This window comes from Mirounga angustirostris, unplaced genomic scaffold (genome assembly GCF_029215605.1).
Source record: "Mirounga angustirostris isolate CCGP_5_RB_7025 unplaced genomic scaffold, mMirAng1.0.hap1 SCAF_17, whole genome shotgun sequence".
Taxonomy (NCBI): Eukaryota; Metazoa; Chordata; class Mammalia; order Carnivora; family Phocidae; genus Mirounga; species Mirounga angustirostris.
In genome coordinates this window covers 51,409,040-51,425,173 of record NW_026991725.1, presented here as the reverse complement: position 1 = coordinate 51,425,173, position 16,134 = coordinate 51,409,040, and the positions used below count along the sequence as shown (strand labels likewise).

The 16,134-nt window shown below is 41.6% G+C and overlaps 1 pseudogene; it reads left to right on the top strand.

Annotated features, from left to right (window-relative positions):
• The first annotated feature begins 10,801 nt into the window (after positions 1-10,801).
• On the top strand, positions 10,802-14,082 carry LOC123854789 (activity-dependent neuroprotector homeobox protein 2-like; annotated as a pseudogene).
• The last annotated feature ends 2,052 nt before the right edge of the window (positions 14,083-16,134 follow it).

Below are 16,134 nucleotides of genomic sequence, written 5' to 3'. Positions count from 1 at the left end.
CTTTTGGTTTTTACAAAATAAAACGGTGGCCTTTGCCTCATGGTCTCATGTGATGCTCTCAATCTCAACTTCTATATAGTCTGCTATTAATATTGTAACTCATTTTTTCCTTTTGCTTGCATTTGCCTGATAGACATTTTTATAGGGATTAGCTTTAGGTATGTCTTTAGTCAACAGAAGATAACTGGACTTGGTTTTATTACATACCAATTTGAGGACATCTTTCTGAATAAGCAAGTTTATCTCATTTACAGTTACTCTTGTAAGTATTATATTTGGTCCATGTTTTCTTTCCTTTTTCTCTGTTTTTGCTTCTTGAGATCTTTTATTCTCTTTTTCTCCTCATCAGTCCAGCCTGGGTTTTTTGTTTTGTTTTGTTTTGTTTGTTTTCTGTTTTTGCTTTTCTCTGAGTTTTTCAAATATATTATTTAGTCTATTGTTAGAAAATTATTAGAGTTAAGAAACTTTTGACTTTTCAGTCATTCTCATTTAAGCAAAATGTTTAACACATTTTTACATTTTATTTTCCCCATTCGCATTGTGGTCTTTGTTAAAGTGATGTGGGTTTATAGATCTGGATTATTCATACCACTTTGCACTAAAATATTTTATCTTTTTTTGTGTGTGTGAGAACGATTTTCACTTAGGACAATTTTATGACAGGTTTACATTTATTTGGATCTCTCTTAACTTTAATTTGTTTCAGTGCACACTGCCAATACTTTTATGATGATTTTTCCAGCTCCAAACATTTAATTTTGATTTCCTGTTGGTTGTAATACTTCTTCAAGAAACTTTTTTCCAAAAAAGAAAATAAACTTTTTTTTTTCCACGAAGCCTACATGCCTAATATTTTCTGAGTGCTTTCATTTGAGGAATCATTTTTGTTGATTTCACATATAAAAGACTGGCATACAGGGTATAAAATTCTTGGATCACAATATTTTCCTCTCAAAATTGCTTTGAGGTCTCCGTTGTCCTTTAGGGTTGCACTAAAGAGGTCTGTCACCAGCCTAATTCCTATTTATTCCTGGGTTACTTTATTATTTCCTTATATAGAAGTTTGATAAATTTTCTTCATCTATGTAGTTGAAGAATTTCCTGGACTTTTTCTCAGGGTGAATATGAGTGAAACACAGTGAGCTTTATTCTGCATTGACAGTTCTTTCTTGGGCTCAAGAAATGTCCTTCTATGGGATGCCTGGGTGGCTCAGTCAGTAAAGTGTCTGCCTTCAGCTCAGGTCATGATCCCGGGGCCCGGGAATCAAGTCCCGCATCAGGCTCCCTGCTCAGTGGGGAGCCTGCTTCTCCCTCTCTCTCTGCTCTCCCCCTGCTTGTGCTCTCTATGTCAAATAAATAAATAAAATCTTAAAAAAAAGAAAAAAGAAATGTCCGTCTATTACAGCTTTTATACTATTATAAAATGCTGTGTTTTAGGTGCAGAATATATAAGGACAAACAAAAAAGGTAAAGTCTCTGTTTTCATGAAGCTAAGTATTAGTCTAGTGAACAAGGAAGTCATTAGAAGTGTAAACTTCTACCACATCACTACTGGTGTTACTAACACCTAACATGTATCAAACACTTACTACGTACCAGGTTCAGTTTCAGCTCTGTATATTTACTATTTCACTTCATTCCCATGACAACAGAGTGAAGAAGATTCTGATGTTAGTCGGATTTAGAGATGAGGGACTAAATATCCAAGAGGTCAATCAAGTAAATTGCCTGAGCTGGGGTTTGAACCCAGCCAAGTAAAGAGTAGGGAGGAATGCTTTCTAGTCAGAAAGAACTATTGACTGTGAGAAGGGGAAGAGGTTGGTCAATTTGAGGAAAGAAACACCTGTAATTGAACAATAGGCTGCTAGGGGTGAGTGCTAAAAAGTAGTGCTAAAGAAGCAGGTAGAAGTCAGATCATGTCCTTTCTGGGAAATTTGCAAATTTGGCTGCCATGACATTGTTTTATTTTTCTCTTAACTGCCTTTGAGGCTAATTTTAATTCTACTACCATGTCTTTAATTTCTTGCAGACCTTCTATATTCCAGCTTCCACATCTTGAAAACAATCCCATCTTCTTCTCTTTCTTGAATTTCATTGCCCAAACTCAAGTCCCCTTTTATCTCAGCATATATTCTCTTTATGATGCAATGTAGAGATTATGGCATCATTAACCAAGTTGAGAAAGCTAAACAGTTGTCTGAATTTTTCACATGGATTCTACATTAGATAATCTTCACTCTGCTTCCCCTTAGTTGTCTGAATGTTATCCTTGTGTATTGCCTTAGAGTCTCTTTTTTAATACACCTCATTTTCAAATTCTTGGAGAAGGTGCTCTCTCCACATCTTTGAACAGAGGAAACCTGTCCAGACTCAGGTCTCATCTGAAGATTAGATGAGTGCATGGATCTGGGTCCTGCTATCTTTACACTGGGTGGTGGTAAATCCACTTCCAAACTCTGGAGCTTGGAGAGTATTTTAATGCTCCAATCTCATTCCTGGTTCTGGTGGGGGGTGGGGGTTCATGCATTTTTTTCTGTTCTTCAGTGGGGGCATCTTTGACCATGCCTGTTGGGTTTTTGAACTGATGCAAAACTTGCAAAACAAAACCCCCCCAAATGCACAGTCCTTGAAATTCTTTTTGGTTTCATCTCCACTTTGATCATCTTACTTGTAAAGATGGCACCTCTGGTAATAGATGGACAATCCCAGGCCTCTCCGTGCAGGCCAGCTGGTCTCCTGGATTTTTTTTTTTTTTTTTTTTTTAATATTTACAAGGGCATGGAATCGTGGGGGTGGAATTGGGAAGAATAATTTTCTTGCCCCCAAGAACACACTTAAAGATGTCAGAGGGATACTTGTTCTGTTTCCACATTTGGTTAGGCCATAGGTCCCTGAGACAAAAGGCAGATGGTGGGAGGGGAGAAGTAAATCAAAGCATCGTCTTACTTTTTTGGTAAGGATAAAACTGCATTTCCTAAGTTGAGGTTTGCCATAAGCTGAAGGCTAGGTAGCGTTTTACTCAGTCTGGCTGCATTTGCTTTATAATTAGGTCAGGTGATACCAGACTGTGGCATGTTTTGATCCTGTTGATTTTAATTTTCAGTGTTATTGTGATTTATTACCCTAATCCGGGTATTCACAGGAGCTTGCTAGCCTTCCACCATTTTCAACTTATTGACACAGCTTAGTAAAAATGTGAATTTGACAGGAGCACAAAGAAAGCTTTTTGGGAACTCATATCTAACTTCCAATTCTTTGTATTATTTATTAAAAGGGAACACACACACACCCTTTACAGGTCCCGGTATAAGGAAAGACTCAATCAATGCAATTTGGATTGACAGCATCTTCATGTTATCTGATTAAAGGCAATATCAGAAGAGTACTTTTTCCAGCCTAAATTTGTCAGTGGGTTGAGAAAACATAAATATGATTTCTTAATTTTTGCAAATGTGATTTATTCCTCCATTCTTTGTTGTTACCTTTCAGATTCAAATACTCAATTGGGAGTGACACACCTCACCCTAATTCTTTCCAGCTCGTGATGATGTCTAATGATCAGTACAAGAAACTCTTATTTTATATGTAACATAGTTTTCTGCCTTAAGTTTTCTTTTTTATCCACCCCATTTTGGCTCTCTGGTTTAGTTGCTGTTTTGATCCTGAACACCCATTTTGCAAATCCTGACTTTCTCCAAGACTCTTCAGTTGAAATCTGAAGGAAATAAGTGAGTCAGAAATCACTTCTTGTCAAACACAGTGCCAGAAAATGAGCTGTTGTGTGCTCAGTGGGAAGGCATTTACCCTTTCTTCACTTTCTTGCAACTTGAAAGTAAATCCATCTCCTTCTCTTGGAATTTAATTCCCCAATCTCTATTCCAAAATAGAAAAAGATCAGGAAGAACATATGAATGCTGGATATCCAGCCTCAGCAACATATCATATTTATCACCTTTAATGTCCCCTTAATGCCTTTGTGTCTTGTCTTCTAATTTAGCTATGACTCCACTAGTAAAAATTATGACTCATGTCCAATTCCACATTTAGCAAATTTTCTAAGACTTTGTTAGTGTGTAAGGCAATGAATATGAAATGAGGTCTACATTCTTTATTTGGATTAGGTTTAAAGCTTTTCAAATAACACCATCTGAAAATGTCATAGCATGACAAAGCAACCATCCCTATGGGAGGGAACCTATCCATGGGGCACAGGACGTTGGGGGAAAAATACACTGTTTATCTTACTATATTCTAACTCTCTTCTACTCACTGCACACATTTGCAACTCAGGCATCTTTATATGTAAATGAAAATAAGGTTAAAAATTAACATCAAGGGAAATTTTCAGATGGAAATAATCTAGAGAAGACCAAAATGTAGTGATCAATATAAGATAGTGTGGGTCAGGGGTCAACAAGCTATGGGTCGGGTCAAATCTGGTCTATTTTTGTAAATAAAGTTTTATTGAAACATAGCCACTCCCATTCATTTACATATGGCTGCTTTCCCACTACGATGGCAGATTTGAGTCAGTTGTGACAGAGATCATACGGCCCATAAACCCTAAAGTATTTACTATCCCGTCCCTTTAAAGTTTGCCAACACCTGGTGTAGGTGATTATTAGTTTCTACCCAGAATCCATTCCTCTCTTTCTCTTTCCTAACAGGATCTTCGTTTGTCTATCTTCCCACTCCTCCCCCACACAGCCCAGGTGTTCCAAGGGATGCTCACCCTCCTCTCTCTCTGACTGTCCAAACATGGTCCCATCAAGCCTGCCAGAATAATTAGAACAGGACCCCAAGTCTAAGCCAACCGGTACATGGAAATCCCTCAACCACAGGGAATGTTTCAAAAATGGGTATGGAATCCAATTGGAATCATATGAGGAAAAGATTGTTCCAGTCTTTTTGGAAATAAATTTCTCTGCTTTTAATTGAGACTTCACTGGAAGAGATGCTCTCTCTTCTCCTGGATGGTGTGTGCGTGGTACTGTAGCCATGTTGCCACCAGGAGGAAAACCAGGAGGATATGTAGCCAGCACAGAGACAGGTACAGCTAAGGCAAATGCAGAGAAATACACACAGAATCCACAGATTCAGCTAACGTTGGAGATCGCCGTATTTCTGGAACCTCCAATTACTTGAGCCAATTAGTTTATTTTTAAGCTGGTTTGAGTACTGGGTTTTCTGTTATCTTCAAGATAGAGATCTTTAACCAATAGAAATATTCCTATTCCATGTAGGTTATGAAAAGTGTCGTAAGATTTTGTGTTGATCTAATTTATCTGTAGTCCTAAAAACTTCTTTACCTCTGAACAGAACCTCCCTCTTCTTCCTATCAGTGTCTCTTGGTGGCTGCCTCTTGGGGTCACTGCCTAGCAGTCTGTTTAAAAAGGGAGACCCTGTCAACCTTTCAAACTTTCAAACTCAGGGCCCAAGGTGGTCACCACTCTTTGTGATACCCCTAGGTGTTTTTACCCCATCCTAGTTCTTGTCACTACCATTCCTTGAGTGTGGATCAGGCATATGTGTGACATCCCAGGCTTGCAGCTCTTCATTGATTGCCTTCAGAAAAATCCAACATCCTTATTGTGGTCGACAAGACCCTCTGTGTTCTATGCTGTGTCCAACTCCCCAGGCTCATCCTGGACCATTCCCCCCTTCTCACTTTCCTTTCTAGTCACACTGTTTTTCTACTACCTCTAATGACCCATACACTCATGTCTCCAAACATGTAAGAAGTACTCTTCTTTCTGCCTGGAATCCTCTCCTTTCCCATGTATAGCTATACTGCTCTTATTTACCCTTCAAGTCTCTGCCCAGTGGTTGCTGCTTCAAAAATGACTCACCTGACCCCCCAAGACCAGTTTAGCTCCTGTATGACAGGCCCCCACCGACCTCATCTTCCCCTTTTCATAGCACCTCTCTTACTTGCAGCCACTAAGTCAAACTCCAGATTCATAAGCACGCTGGAAGCTCCATGGAGGTGTTTTTGCTCAAACCAGGTCGCCAGTTCTCAGTGCAGTGTCTGGCATAGAGCTGGTTCTCGATATATATGGCTCATGACTGCATTAATATTTTTGGCTGTTTCTACAATTGAAGCTATTGACACTACCCAGGTATAAATGCAGAGTACATCTCTAATGACTCATGTCTAATGACTTGGAGAGAACGCTGGGTAAACACTAATAATTCTTATTCTCTGACTCTCCATTTTCTGGACAACATGCAGAACATCAGCTTTATAATATGACATCCATTTATATCTTACAATAGATCAGGCTCTCAACCAGGCCCTCAGTATACTCCATTTCCAACTTCTAAAGTTCTTCTAAGGTCATTTTATTAATCTCACTCTGCGGATGAGAAAGCTGAGACAAAGAGAAGTTAACATCACTTGCTAATTATGTGTGGATCTAGCACTGCCACACCCACTGCAGACTATCATGTTGGTTTTCAGACCTGAACAACAATTTCTCCTGAGTCTACATGAGTGAAGGGTCTGTGGTTACTCAGGTTACCAGGACTCCAGGGGGATGTGTGTGCAAGCACATGTATGTGTGTGTGTGCTGCTATGGACTAAATTGTGTCCACCCCAAGTTCATATGTTAAAGCCCCAATTCTCAATGTGATGGTATTTGGAGATGGTGCTTTGGGGATATAATTAGGTCTAGGTGAAGTCATAAGTGTAGAGAAACATGATGGGATTAGTGTCCTTTATAAGTAGAGAGCAGAGAGCTCACTGTCTCTATCTTTCAGTCTCTCTCTCTGCCATGTGAGGACACACAAGAAAGTGATCATCTGCAAGAAAGGGAGAGAGCTCTCATCGGAACCTGACCATGCTGGCACTCTGATCTTGCATTTCCAGCTTCCAGGACTATGAGAAGAGAAATATCTGTATCTGTTTTTTAAGGCCCCCAGTCTGTGGGACTCTGTCATGGAAGCTGAGCTAAGTAAGACATTTGCATACAGGAAGTCTACTTCACATCTCATCCATCTGGTATCATCAACACCATGCCTTAAAAATTTCAAAGACTTCCCACCACTCTTGGAAAAAAAAATCCTGAGATTTCTCCTAATAAAATTATAAAATATCTGGACTAAAGTTCTGGAATGAGTTTTAATATTCAAATTTTTAAAAATGGTTAAATGCATTTGGAAAATAGAACACCACTCACTTTTGTGTCAGCATAATCTCATAATGTGTTTGAGTTGAAAACTTATGTTTAAAATTTCATTGATCAGAGGGATAGTGGTTGTCTCACGTTGCGGCTGTACTGACTCCCAGAGTTCATGTGTGTTAGAATTCTATCGCAGGTTAACCAGATGTCAGTTCTCCTGAGGAAAACCCTTTGAGTGTTTATTCTAAGGAAAAAAGAAATCTGGGAAATAGGCAACTTTGAGTAAGTTTCTATAAATATCCAAGTCGTTATATCAGCAGAGCCCTTCTGAGTTTAGTAGAACCTCTGTCATTCAGCCAAGCCAAGTATGCCATTAGCCCTGTGTGTCCTTTGTTGAAGAGGGGACCATACATGAAAACAGAATGAACCAGTCCAATAAAACCTTTCTTTTTTTTTAAGATTTTATTTATTTATTTGAGAGAGAGAGAATGAGAGACAGAAAGCATGAGAGGGAGGAGGGTCAGAGGGAGAAGCAGACTCCCCGCTGAGCAGGGAGCCCCATGTGGGACTCGATCCCGGGACTCCAGGACCATGACCCGAGCCGAAGGCAGTCGCTTAACCAACTGAGCCACCCAGGCGCCCAGTCCAATAAAACTTTTTAAGAGAATGAGGCATGAACAGTATTAGGTCAAGTCCCTTCCAACAGAGTATAACACATAGGAGAGACAGACTTTCCATCCATTTGCTTATATACTCTGGGCAGTGTGGGCACCTTGAAAAGGCAGAAAATGGAGCTTGGCAGGAGATGCTTATGCATGGGAGGATAGTAGCTTGGCAGCCAGGTAGCAGTGGTGCTTAACAGAACTAGTGGCATTCAGCAGATGATGGGCAGAAGACCGTGCCCATCTTCCTAGGAGTGCCTTGTCCCAAGGGCAGGCACAGAGATGGGGCCAGAAAGGAGAATAGGGAGGAAAGGCAAGCTTCACATGGGACTTAATCAGACAGTTGACTTATTTATGAAGAACTGTGAGAGACACCACCATAGACAACATCCTTGTTGTAGATTTTCTGGGCTCTGAAGTCTATGTGGGTAAAAAGATGGCAGGAAGAAAGGGTTGAATATGAGTTAGAGAACGTCCTTTGCCTCTAGTTAGGTGACTGGAGGAGAAGAATGTGTAGTGATGGGAAGATTAGGGGAAGGAATCCAAAAGCACAGACATGGAGCACTGGAAAATGTCCCCCTTTCCTTTAAAAATTAAATTCTTTCGGGCGCCTGGGTGGCTCAGTTGGTTAAGCGACTGCCTTCGGCTCAGGTCATGATCCTGGAGTCCCTGGATCGAGTCCCACATCGGGCTCCCTGCTCAGCAGGGAGTCTGCTTCTCCCTCTGACCCTCCCCCTTCTCATGCTCTATCTCATTCTCTCAAATAAATAAATAAAATCTTAAAAAAAATTCTTCCTTAGTTGTACAATGCTTTAAAAAAATCACTTAAATAATTTAATTGATTTTATTTATTTTTTAAAGATTTATTTATTTATTTGACAGAGAGAGACACAGTGAGAGAGGGAACACAAGCAGGGGGAATGGGAGAGGGAGAAGCAGGCTTCCCGCCAAAGAGGGAGCCCGATGTGGGACTCGATCCCAGGAATCTGGGATCATGACCTGAGCCGAAGGCAGACGGTTAATGACGGAGCCACCCAGGCGCCCAATTTAATTGATTTTAAAAATAAAATAGCTGGTAACAGAATCCAGGGAACTAGGACTTGTAACTGGAGGGAAGTGGTGAAATCGGGAGGATGGACTTGAGGAGGTTTTTATATAACCCAAGGGAGGTAAAGAGGATCTGAGTTTCCAGGGAGAAGCATGGAGAGGTGCCCCCCAGAATGGGAGTACCAGGTAGGACTGTGCCTGAATATTAACTAAGATACAGTGAAAACCAATATGGAACAAACGTGCCTTCCTTTAGATGTTTTTGCCAGAAAGGAGTTCTGCAACAATGTCCAATATAACTTGGTTGCCTAAATATTCTATGGAGTATTAGTAATGTTGAACTCCGTCCAACATTCCTGGAGAATTTTCATTCACATAATAAAAATACAAGCTGGGACATGGGCGATATGACAACCCAGAAAAGCCCAGTGGATCCTAGAGCCTCGACTTCACTTGGGGCAGAGGATAATCTTTGAAAAATTAGTCGGGGATTTGGTGATGTACAAATTCAACTGAACTGACAGATTTATGTGGCTTATAATGATTCTGGTTTTGAAACACAACATGAAATGCCAGACAGTGAGTGTTCAGAGACCACCAGCATTGGAGAGGCCTCTCCACGAGGCTGCCACATTATTTATATTAAGGCCTTTTCTGCACACTGAGCAGTTTCATTTTCAAAGGGAAGACTGGGGTCCTTGATTTTTAAACTACAATACTACGCTGACCTCGGAGACATTCGCTTTCCCAACACACCAGGCCTTCATGAGTCTACGGTTGAATTTGGGCAGAAGACACACCACACACTGTTTGATTGCAGTTGTTTGACTTTGTTTTATTTACAAATCATAAGCACAGTTGGGCCGCCGAGCACATCTCTCACTAAGGCTCTTGCCAGCCCAGAGCAGATGGAGACATAAATCAGGCCCCAAGGCTCTGTCTCGGGTCCCTTTGTTTCCTGTAATTACTTACTTGCCCCTTATGTGTGCACAGGACCTCAGAGACACCCACATCTTCCACTTTGGGGCTAGAAGCAGGGCCAGGCAGTCATGGCCATAGACAAACTTACGCCCCATGTGGTTTCAGCTCCTCAGTTCCCCGTGGAATACCGGGCCATTCGAATGTCATGTGTTTCATTTTCTGGTCATTTCCAATTGTACCATGTGAAATTTGTACTTGCTTTTCTTGGGAGGTTTCAAGTATTCTTCTCTTAGTAAATAGGCCAGGTCTTTGAGTTGTTCTAATGACCTCACCCCCAATAGAAAATCCTATATGGTGTCTTTTATTCTACTTCACATTTTTCTTTTTAAATCAGTTCTATCATTCTATCATTTACATACAATAAAATGTACCCATTTTTAGTGTCCAGTTTGATGAGTTTTGACAAATGTATATACCCATGAAACTACCACCACAGTCAAGATATGCAATATCTCTGTCACCCCCAGAAAGTTCCCTCTATCTCTTTGCAGGCAACAACTGGTCTCTTTGTTGTCACTACTTAAAAAAAAAATAAAGGGGAGGTTGGTGGGGAGGGCGACCCCTGTGGGGCGCACCTCCCCACAGCCTGGTTCCCCGGAGCCTCTCCCAGGAGTGGCCTGGAGTGACCACTGAGGTTGGCCATGGGGGTCTAGTGACATTGAGCTCTGGTCTGGGGTGGTTTCATCCCAGGGGGAGAGGACTGTGAGGGCAGCCTAGCGGCCAGAGCCAGTCCCCAGCCCTTCAGCCCCACACTCCCAGCCTGAACATGGATGATGGATATGCAGATGTTGACATTAAAATGCTAATTTTTCATTTGCCTTTGCTGACTATGTTGACACAGATTGTGTTTGCAGAATTTCTACTAACATTTGGCTTTGGAACGTCAGAAATGAGACCTGCCGGTTCAGAGAGTATGCACTTGCGTACTGATAGTCAGATATTTTTTAAAAATTTTATGTATTTGAGAGAGAGAGAGAGAGCACAAGCAGGGTACAGTGAGAGGGAGAAGCAGAATCCCCACTGATGCAGGACTTGATCCCAGGACCCCGGGATCGTGACTTGAAGGCAGACGCCCAACCGACTGAGCCACCCAGGTGCCCCTAGGAAAAAATTTAAAAATGTTCCAAATTCCTGTGGAAAATCTTAACATTAGAAAGGTACAAAAAAAAAGGTGAAAAGCATTCTAGCAGATATTGGGTTTCCCAGCTGCTAGGAGTTGCTAAAATACCTTAAAGGCTTTGATCCAGGAGAGAAGTACTTTTTTTTTTTTTTAACACATCATGGGGAGATATTTCTCTTGGGGAACCTTCTGGAAAGAAAGTGAGATATCGAACAAAGTCATATTGTTGTAGCAGCCTCTGTAAATACTCTACAAAATGCTTACTTCATTCAGAAATCATTTACATCGTTACCATGAAGATGACATTGATCAGGAGCTGGTGATCCCTTGCCCAAACTGTGTATTTTTCTTCTCAACCCCAAATTGTGGGAAGGCACACTGGAATGTTCCACACACCTGTTCAGAAAGTCCAGAACTACCCAGCGAGTATTCTGGGTGAAACTAAATCTTCGAGGAGGGATGTGATAGTTTTACAGGTTTAAAATGCAACTTTTCAAACACTGCGTACTACATGAAGAAGCATGGGCTGGTAGCCCGTTTTCATGACTTAATTCACTCCTTTGGCCTGCAAACCAAGGAAATGGGCGAGCAACGAAAAACCGAGGACAGCTTTTCTACTGAGAAGATGCCACCATGTGACAAGTATTATTGTAAAAACTGCAACACCAATGCCAGCAGCCGGGATGCTTTAATGTATCCTATTTTGACATTGGACCTACACAGGGATTGGAGAATAAACTTAGATCCGTGATTTCAGGACATATTAGGAAGCCTGGACTTTTGAAGCAAATGCATGCTTTGCTCCCAAACCAATGGCATCTTTGGCTGTACCACCGAAACAGCAGGGTTCTGGGCCTCACAGCCACATTCCCACAACCCTGTAGCGAGTCAGACCGCGGTCCAGCTGGTAACAGTGGCCTGGGGCACTTCTGGAAGCCTCACCCCTTCTCCACCTGCCGTGGCGCAGTCCCACATGACTCTAGGCTCCAGTCCTCTGCCTCCCTCCGTTCCCCAGCTGGTCTTTCTTTCTCATGGAGTCCCACTTGTTCAGTCAGCAAATCCTCCTGTGTTGCCCTTGAGTCAGCCAGTCGGACCTGTAAATGTCTGTTGAACAGGCATCCACCCCATAAACCAGGCCATTCACCCTGGGGCCTTTACCCCTTAGCCAGCCTGTTGGGCCTGGAGTTCTTTCCATCGACAGACCTGCCTGGGCCTGGCGTCCTTCCTGTCCTTCTGTCACCCCCAGGGGGGTTCTTCAGGCTGGCTCATGAGGGGTGATTTCTGTGAGTCAGACAGTCCCATCAGGGGTCCTTCCTGCAGGCCAGATGACCCCTGCTGGGGTTGTCCCTTTGGGACAGATGGCAACTTCTGGGGTCCTTCCTGCTGGCCAGGTGGTCCCACTGGGCTCCCTTCTTCCAACCAGACTCTTGGCAGGTACTCTCCCTGTGAACCAGGGTATTAATTCTGGTGTTCTTCAGCTTCATTAACCTGTCATGTCAGGAGAGCTCCCCTGCGGGCCAGCCAGTGAGACCTGGGGTCCTACAACTTAACCAGTCTGTGAGCACCAACATTCCACCTGCAAATCAGCCAGTGAGACCTGGCGCCTCTGAAAACCCCATGTTCCTCCATCAGGCTCTATTCTCAGGCAGCTCATGCCGACGGGGAAACAAGTGAATGGGATTCCCACATCCACGCTTGCCCCAGCATCTGTGACTTTGCCTGTGCTTCCAGGAGGCGTTGCCACTGTCCCCCCAGCCCCAGATGCCCATCTAGCCCTGCCTGCTGTCTCCTTCAGCGGTGGTAAACGCCACTTGGAATAGGTCTGCTCAGGCCTCTCCATCTGCGGCAGAAGCAAACCAGGTGCTCAAAGAGATGAAGCAGTGGAAAACCCGTCCAATTTGCAATGAGCTCTTCCCTTCCAGCATCTCCCAGGTTGCTATGGAGGTGGCTCATAAGCACAGTGAATCCAAACCTGCCGAAAACTTGGAGCCCAAAAACCTGGCAGCATGGGCACCATGTGTAAAGTGGACGAGTGAGAAAACAGTTTGGTGTCTCTCCTGCAAATGCCTGGTGTCCAAGGAAGAGTGCATCCATCACTTGCAAATGGCCTGGGTGCGTGTTCTGCCCATGCACTTTCTGTGACATTAAAGGCCTTTCAGAGCACAGTAGGACTATGCCCCGGGGGGAGAAGAAATTACGTGTGGATGATAGGAACAAAGGTTCTCAGTTGGATCTCGATGCTAACGGAAGCCTCCTTGCCAATACTGGCTGGGATACATTCCAAGTCACTTGTGCCCCTACGACCCCAGACAGAGGGTGCCTCCGGGAGCCCCAGCAAACAAGTAGTGACTTGCCCCTTTTGCTTTGTTTGGCACCTTGGTGACGACTGAGGTGTCTGAGTTGCGTTTGAAGGCAAGGCCCCACATCACACCAACAACAGTCCATACAGTTCTGAAATCTCCAGCGTTCAAGTGCATCCCTGGCTCTGGGGTCTACACTGGCAACGTGACCCTGACTGCCATCCACCTGCTGCGCTGCAGAAGGGCTCCAAAGAACAGCTGCTCAGACCTCTGGATCCAACCTAATTTTAGTAAGAATAGGGACGTGCTCTTAGTGAAGGGTGAGGTGATCCACGACTCCAGCTTTTCTGTAAAGAGAAAGCTGCCTGATGGCCACTTTGGGGCAGAAGACCAGAGGGATGTGAAGGAGCAACCTCTCGTCATCAACAGCGATGCGATGCAGCCCCAGCTCCCAAAAAGATGGGGAGTGTGGTGCCTTTGAAAAGACAAAGGAATGAAATCAGGACAGAGGGGCCGCTTGTTAATGATGATGCTTTTCAGATTTTAGCATTAAGCCCTAAAAGATATGAAGACCGTTCTTATGAAGGAAAAAAAAAAAAAAGCAATGTCTTCGAGATGATTTCCACAAGAGACCATATCCCAGTAAAAAGGAAATACAGAACTTCTTTCTTCACTCTTGTGGGTGTGGAAAAATCGACGTGGTTTCATTTTATTTTGGAAAAAGAAGATATGTTTGCATGAAAGCAATAAAAAAATCACAAGCCTTCGGTACTTTTTTAGGTTTTGATATGTCTGAACTTAAAAATGTTAAACACAGGTTGAACTTTGAGTATGAGTCACAAAACTTGTAAAAAAAAAAACAGATTAGGAAATCTAGAGTACTAGATAATTAGTGGGTTTTTTTCAATTGAGATTGAAAAAATGTTATTTTCTTCACTGTATGTTGGGCTAATCATTTCAGTGGTCTTTATGCTGCTCTTTAGATTTATTTCAGGTCCTCAGAAAGGCTTCTATATAAAAGAACTGAATAGTTCTTTCAGATTGTTTCCTGAAGTTTGATTTTGTAACAAGTATTTTTAGTTCTTCCCTGTCATGTAAATTAAATCCTTGGATCCTTCATGCAAAAAATAAAAATAAATAAAAATAAAAAATGAAAAGAAAATGTTAAATAAAACTTTTGAATCAGCTTATGTGGACTCACAGCACAATCTTGACATTATAGTTATTAGTTTTATATTAATTTATTAAGGAGTAACTGACATTTTTCCGTACCGAGGTTTTTTTTTTTAATATTTATTTATTTATTTGGGGGGAGGGCAGAGGAGGAGGGAGAGGGACAAGCAGACTCTGCGCTGAGCATGGAGCCCAACACGGGGCTCAGTCTCATGACTCTGAGATCACGACCTGAGTGGAAGCCAGAGTCAGATGCTTAACTGACTGCCACCCAGGCACCCCCATACTGAGGTTTACTAAGAATAGAATGCATTTTTGTTTATTAAGGTGTCTTTTATGGCTTTCCATTGAGTTTGAAAGTATCCCTTATATCGATCATTTATATCAAGGACATTCCTGCTCTTTCTAAAGAGATATTTTTTCTTTTTTTTTTTTTTTAAGATTTTATTTATTTATTCATGAGAGATAGAGAGGCAGAGGCAGAGGGAGAAGCAGGCTCCCCGCAGAGCAGGGAGCCCGATGCGGGACTCAATCCCAGAACCCTGGGATCATGACCTGAGCTGAAGGCAGACGCTTAACCGACTGAGCCACCCAGGCGTCCCAAGAGATATTTTTTTCCATTCTGTTTCCTGCATGGTTATTTACAGGGGATACTATTGATTTTTTAATGTTAACTTAAAAATTGGTCAGAATTTTCTGAATATTTTGATATTTAGTAATTTTTCAGTTAATTCTCTTGGGCTTTCCAAGGGTAAAATTGTCATCTATAAAAAATATGTAATTTTGCCTCTTCTTTTTAAATTTTATTCTTCCTTTCATCTCCATACACTAGCTAATGGGGCCAGAATGATGTCGACCAACAAGGAGACTGAGGTCCTTGTTTCATTCCTGGCTTCATTCCTGTTTCTAATTTTTACCTGTGCATGAAGCTGGTTAGGTTCTCAGATATTAGGGTTTTTTTGGCATTTAAGGAAATAGGCATCCATTCTTGACTTAACAAGAGTGAATGTCAAAACTTACCAAAGACATTGTTGACACCTTTTTCTTTGTCCTAATAATACCAATGGATGTCCTACTATTTATATCTTTCACTGAGTTTCTAATACTGAGGCCTCTCATCCCAAGAATGAGCATCAGTTGATTGGGGGTTGCAATCTAATTTCTACTTGGAAAGAGCCCAGATGTCCATCGACAGATGAATGGATAAAGAAGATGTGGCATATATACACAATGGAATATTACTCAGCCATCAAAAAGAATGAAATCCTGCCATCTGCAATGACATAGATGGGACTAGAGGGTATTATACTATTTAATTTTAGATTTTTACGCTAATATTCATTTGTGATTGCTTATCTCTTTTTGAGTCATATTTTTCAGGTTTTAGAATTAATGTACTTATGGATTTCAAAATAAATTCTTAATAAGTATTTATCTAATAATTACTTCCTCCTGTATATATGCTCTGAAAGATGTAATTAATTTTATCTGGTCCTTAAAGATTTAATAGTATCCATCTATGATATTATATGGCCAGAGTTTTTTAATACTAGCAATTGATCTATTAAATTTCCTTTGTCTTCTGAGTCAGATTTTTTTATATATTGCTAGAAAATTATTTTTAAACCCAGATATTAACATTAATTTTCAGAGAATAAAATATTACCTTATTCATATTTTAGGGGGGTTTCCCTATGTATGTGTCATTTTTACATTTTATTTTTTTAAAA